A 7,143-nucleotide genomic window follows, 5' to 3' on the forward strand; every position below is an offset into this window, starting at 1 on the left:
ATTTTTCCATCCAATATATTATTCAAAATAGTAATAATAATTTTTATTTCAAATTTTTTTAATTATTAAAATTTTTCAGATTAATTTTCAAAAGAACTAATTTTAATTCTTTTATTTTTTTAATTAAAAATTTTAAACATTATCATTATTATTATTTTGTTATTAAATGCTCAGGGGGGTTATCCCCGGAGTCCGATTCTCCGAGGGCCCAGCCTGAGCTCCATCCGTTACTGCTGGACCACTCCGCACAACAAGGCGGTTAGTGATCACAGCAGGCCAAAGTCATTTCCCTTAAGAGACGGAGAGAACCAAGTAAAACAGCCTTCTGCATCCTAACTGCCAAGAACTCAGCTTTTGATGAGCAAGCTGGAACTTTGGCAAGTGAGGATACAAAAGACTGTTTCATCCCTCCTAGGACGCCAACAATCAGGACGACAAGCTTGACACGGTAACCTGGGTAAAGTTTGCCAATTTCAAACAGGAGATCCTGATATATTTGTCTTTTGTGCTCTTCTTTGGCTGAGATGTTGTATTCAGCCGGGGCCGAGAACTCAATGACATAAATGTCACGAGTGGCCTTGTCGAAGAGCACAATATCAGGTTTGTTGTGATCTATCCGCCGGGTTGTTGCAAATGGCATGTTCCAATAAATTTTGCAACTGTCATTCTCAACAACCTGGGGAATATCTCCTGGCAAATAAGGCAGCACTGGTGTCACGTCAATACCGTAGCAATGACGAAGATAGTAGTACAGTACTCTCAGGGCAGCATTGTGACGCTGGATATATGCACCTCTCGCCAGCACTGGACATGCCGACAAAAGGTGCATAAGCGTCTCCGGATGTTGTCTACACCTCCTACAGGACGTGTCCGGAAGCTGCACCTGGAGCACCTTGCTACGGTACTCAAGAGTGTTAATGACACCATCTTGGCAGGCAAATATGAACCCTTCAGTCTCGGACATCAGGCCCGCTGACTTTAAGAAGGAAAACGTCAGCTGGATGGACAAGCCATGATCACGCACGTGTTTAAAGAACACGCTGTGCATGGACTTGTCCATCAGTTCGCCAAGGAGTAGTTTTTCCTCGGCGTTCCTGATGACGCTCTTAAATTCCTCCTTTCGGAGTTCCATAAGAGCGTTTATTTCTCCAAGACCAAGGGTTCTTGCCGCATATATTGCTGCCTTATACAAGAATGACCCCTTATGCGCATTTTCATGTTTATGTACAATTTGCATAAGAAAGTCATCCTCGTCTGCAGTGAAATTGACAACTTCGTGAGTTAAACCCAGGACCAAACGGTCGTGAAGCCGCTCCAAACTCTGCAAACCTCTCCCACCGATGGACCGGGAGAGGTATAATCTGGCGACTGATGAATTGGGGTGCATGCTTCGATTCATATTAATGATCTTACGGGTTTTGATGTCGAGATCTCGTAAATCCTTTCGGGTCCATTTCAGGACACCGAAAGAGTATAGTAAGACTGGGACAGCGAGCATGTTAGTAGCTGAGACTTTGTTTTTGCCGGAAAGTTCGGAGGACCAAATTTTCCGGAGTCTCCTAACATACTCGCTCTGGAGAGTTGTTCGGACTTCAGAGACCGCATGCATGTGGTGCTCTTCCATTCCTAGATATCTATACAACTCCCCGGCGTCTAATTGGCTTAAGACGCTCCCATCCACTAATTCGACATCATCACCAGTATCAGAGCACTTACCCCTCGCCAGATGTACGACCGCACACTTGTCCAACCCAAAAGACATTCCGACATCTCGTGTGTACTCTGCTACGATGTTGAGGGCCGCTTGTAGATGATCTTTATCAGCGCTATACAACTTCAGATCATTCATGTAAAGCAGATGGGTAATCGAATAGTTTCGATCACCCGGAGGCCCCACAGAGTACCCATGAGTTTTACGGAGAACAACAGATATAGGCAGCAGTGAAATGCAAAACAGCAGAGGGCTCAAGGAATCGCCTTGGAAGACCCCTCGTTTGTACTCTACAACTCCGGTTACGTGCAATGCGTTTCCACTTCCAATGTGAAATCGCGTTCGCCAGAGCTGCATTGTACGCCGAATACATTCCACTATTTCGGGATTGACTCCCAGGCATTTGAGTAGATATAAAATCAACTCATGTGGAGTTGAGTCAAATGCCTTGCGATAGTCAATCCAAGCCATTGACAGGTTGCGTTGATAGTAGATCGCATCTTGTAAGACGCATCGATCCACTATCAGGTTCTCCTTGCAACCTGACAGGCCTCTTTACTGCCACGTTGTTCATATATCTGTTGCCATACAGGCTCTATCTGCTGCAAGATACGGTTATTTAAAATTTTTGTAAAAATTTTATAAACCGCATTCAAGCAGGTGATAGGCCTGAAATTCTTAGGGTCAGACAAGTCACCTTTTTTAGGTATCAGTACGGTTCGCCCTTCTACAAGCCAGTCCGGAATCGGATCGTCAGCTCTAATGTATGATGTAAATATGCGGGCCAGATGGAGGTGGGTAGAAGTAAACTTCTTCCACCAAAAGACATTAATGCCGTCTGGTCCCGGGGTAGCCCAATTTTTGCTGCCATTTAGAGCTGAACGAACTTCATCCACACTGACTGCAGGGCTTCTTCATCAGCATTCTGTCGACGGTGTTCCCGACAGAATACTTTGAAGTCGTGCAGAGCTGGAGTGTTGGCGTTCACGTTTGGTTGATCTCCATACAACTCAGTCCAAAAGCTTCCACCCGCTCAGGTGTTGGATAATTCCCGGTAACATCGTTCTTTGGTGTCAGAAACCGTGAAGGGCTGGATCGAAACAACGAGTTGTCGACCAACCGCTTCAGCCTTTTCTCTAATGACTTTTTAGCAGCCACTAGAGCCCGCAATTTATTAAGACACTCTTCCTTGATGACATGAAGAGTACTCTTGTTCAGTGTGTGATGACGCCACCGAAGTTCAGCAGCAATGCGCCGAATTCGGGGCGTGTATGGTGTTTGAGTTGTGTCGTACTCAATCACACACTGAATGCGGGAGACCTGTTTCCGGGACATGTCAATTTTCAAGCCAAGTTGTGAGATGCGCTGTTTCAACCTTGCCTCGATCGAGAGACATTGTCTCTCTCTCGGAAAAGCCGAAACTGCTGCACCATACACAACCTGGCTCACAGTGAGCAGGGTGGAATCCTCCAGGATGTTTGCACGGAGATCTTCGTTTACCGCGTCAAGCTGTTGTTGGGAGTAAGTTATCTTTTTAGATATACTTACTTGCCGTCCTACAAAGGGATTGTTGTTGTCCAAGGAGGAACGGCGTCGCTCTTGGTGTAGTTGCGCCGGAAAGGAAAGTCTATTAGACTGCCTTCTGTCCGGCACAAGCGATCTTCTATTTCGCCGAAGATGAGCGGCATAATTACGCAGGTGTTTGGGCGTAAAATGCGCTAGCTCCGGATGCATATCACTCCAAAGAGTGTGCATCCGGGCCATATAGCCGCTCACCCCCGGCTCGCTACGTTGGTAGCACACCAAGAGATCGACTCTCAGTTCCTCCGTCCACTTAAAGTAAGTCCTTAAGGCGCCAGGGTCGTCATCATTCATCGGGTCCGGCGTGCTCCTCCCACCTGATGAATGGTCCTCATCCGAAAAGGACCGGTTGTGGGGAGCACTTCTGAGTTGGTATCTTGTGGTAACTCAGTTATTTCCATGCAGTGGGTAGTTGGCCCACTGCACGGGCTACGTCGTTCGCCTACAGACCTGATGTTATGGTCTGCGTTTCCCGCGATGCGCCGCTTGGAGGCCACGTAGCAAGCATCGCTTATTATTATTATTATTATTATTATTATTATTATTATTATTATTATTATTATATTTTTTTTTCTTAAATCAAGTTAATTTTTTTTTTATTTTTATTTTTTTATTTTTTCGTAAAAAGTAACATTGAAGATGCTCTGATCTAGATACTTGTAATGTAATACAATATTATGCAGCTTCCTGTATCTTTATAATACTCTACTCTTGAAACTAGAAGCGCAGATGCGCTTGTCGCGCACGTGCTTCTGTGAAAGCCACCGTGACACCCTCGTCGCCCTCCCACTCTTTTTCTACCTCAACTTATAAATAAATATGGATAAATCAAGGGACATCTAGACACTAGACACCAAACACAATGTCCTAAACACCGGAATAGAAATTCAGCGACAATGCGTTCTATGTACACAACATATAATGAATAATATCAATAATACGAACGGTGACGTCTGGGCTCCAAATCGTGATCTGAAGAATGAACATCTTGAAAATATAATAATGCTTCATCCAATGCCCGATATTCTTTGTTCCTTGTAAATTTACAAAGACTTACATTTAAATTATTTTATACAAATACTTATACTTATACTTGTACTGTATGCACTGATTGCTCAATTTTATCACGCAAGATTCAAACAAAAATATTTTTATGGGTTTTCTTGGGAAAATACGGCTACAAATCTCTTTTTTATTTACAACCAATCTCCGTTTTTTTTTTTTTTTTTATCTCACCTTTGTGATTTAATTCTTCTCAGCGCCGCCTTAAGATTTCATTCAAAGGGCAACGACTCGATTTCTCAGAAAGCTTAAGACAGTCGAGTAGTAAATTTTGTGGACAGTTATTCTGTTGAAAGAAAAATTTAGGATTGTAAATACCGTGAAAATTCTAGGTGATTATTATCGAATTTGAAATGAATTTACAAGAAAATTTTTTGAGAGATTTTAGAAAAAATTTTTGTATTGATAAATAATTCTAAAGATAGAGCATACAAATGAATGGTCTTGATAAGTGTTTCTCTAGGATAAGTTTATATTATTGAAAATATCATCAGTAGACAAAATACAAAGTTATTCCTTAATTATTGACATTTTTTAAGATATAAGCACATCCTGGAGTTAGTCTTATCAAGACCTTTCATTTGAATACCCACACGAATTTTTTCATATATTTTATATATATGATATTTCTCATATTTGTAAAATATATAAAATATATCAAAAATTCGTGCGGGTATTTAAACGAAAGGTCTCGATGAGCGTAACATCAAGATGAGCTTATATCTTGAAAATAGTCAATAACTAAGAAATTACGGTGTATTTTGTCTAATGATGATATTTTTAACAATATAAGCTCATCTTGGAGTTAGTCTTATCAAGACCTTTCATTTGAATACCCACACGAATTTTTTCATATATTTTATATATATCATATTTCTCATATTTGTGAAATATATAAAATATATCAAAAATTCGTGTGGGTATTTAAATGAAAGCTCTCGATGAGCGTAATATCAAGATGAGCTTATATCTTGAAAATTGTCAATAATTAAAAAATGGGGTTTTTATTTCATTCTGAATTATCAATTTCTTAGTTTTTTATCTTTGTATTAAAAACACGTTTTAATAAAAAAAAAAAATTAAAAAAACCAACTAAAAGAATAAAACTAATGATAATTTAATATAAAACCCTAAATTTAATCAAACGAAGCGGAAGTATCAATCGTTCCGGAAGAATAGTCGCAAAAAAAAAAAATATATGTATTTATATTTAATAAAATCCACATAAGAAGTTCCAGAGCTACTCCAGGATGTAAAATGCAGCCATTAGTAATTTTAATTTTTTTTCTTTATACCCTCGTTCCATAACTCGAGCTCGTATTTTTTATTCCAAACTATCTCTACCCACCCAACACAATGCATCAGCCCTTATAGGTATATAGGTATAAGCCAACCTTCTTTGCCAGGACTCTTGCATTGTATCTCACTTGTTCCACCCTCGAGGGTTCGTTTGATCGCATAGAATCAACTCGCGGGTGAATTTGCCACGCACGTGCCCACCGGGCTCCACAATATTCGTACGCCTGGACACATACATTTATATATTTTCCCTTACACATGTATATTTATTTATATATATACAGTCGAGTGAGTGTACATCATAGTATGGTATACGGGAGCTAGTCTGTAGGGGCTTCTCTGCACGCTACCAGCACGATCGGGAGCACTAACCAAAATGTACACGCTCTCTGACATTTCGAGCTCCACCATTGTTACGAGCGAACGCTCTCGCTTTTATCACCTCAGTGCTTTTGTAATTTATAATTTAAAATTTGCTAAAATTTTATTTTTATTTATCGCCGCAAGAATGTGAATTTTTTTGTAAAAAGTTTTTATTGTGTTCGAGTGGGGGAAATATTTATGGGATTATTGAGAATAATGATTAATATTTTATAAACAAAAGTAGACTATCTAGCAGCCACAGAAGTTTTAAATGAAGCCGGACTAGATTGCTCGTAATTTTTAAATCCCAAGTGGAATTCTCTGTTTAACTTTTACAGTACCCGGTTTCTGGCTCAGTGAATGTGAAAAATATCTTGAGAGTTACGAGTGATTTTTTATCGATACATTGATTGGTTTATTTTGGATTTTATGTAATTTTAAACAACAAATTTTTAATAAATTTAATTAATTATTTTTTAATAAATTAACCGGCGAAAAAAAAATTTTCTTTGTAAATAATAAATTTTTTATCAATAAATTAATTAATTTAATTTCCTTTTTATGCTAAAATTGCAAAAAGATAAATTTATTAGAATTTTTAAATAAATTTCAAAAATTTTTTAAATTACTTAATAAAAGTTTAATAATAAATTTAAAATATTGTTTTTTCATAATAATCAAGTGATTTTTCTGTTAATAAATTAATGAATTTTTTTTTTATTTAAAAATAAAAATAAATGGCAATTTTTTATAAATTAAAATTTATTTATTAACTTTTAATAAAATAAAGTGATTTTTTCTAACGAATTTATTTTATTTAAAATTAAAAAATTATAAATTTATTGACTGCCTTTTAAAAACTGCCAGTTAAAAAAAATCAACCGACAAAAGAAAAAAAATCAAGTGGATTTTTTTTTAAATTTATGACTAAAATCTAAAATTTTAAAGTTTTATCTGAAGAAGTTTAAATAAAACTCAAGAATCTAGTACCTGTTTCTCTAGTGCCTCTTAAGTAACTTTTGATCTCAAAGAAATATTAAAACCGAGATAAGCGCGCTCGTAATAAATATTAAATTACATTACAAAAATAAATATAATATAAAAAGTCGGGAATGAGTTCAGTAGCA

This window comes from Cotesia typhae, unplaced genomic scaffold, assembly GCF_013202065.1.
Source record: "Cotesia typhae breed Kobodo isofemale line unplaced genomic scaffold, CoteBio_Ctyphae scaffold_13, whole genome shotgun sequence".
Classification (NCBI taxonomy): Eukaryota; Metazoa; Arthropoda; class Insecta; order Hymenoptera; family Braconidae; genus Cotesia; species Cotesia typhae.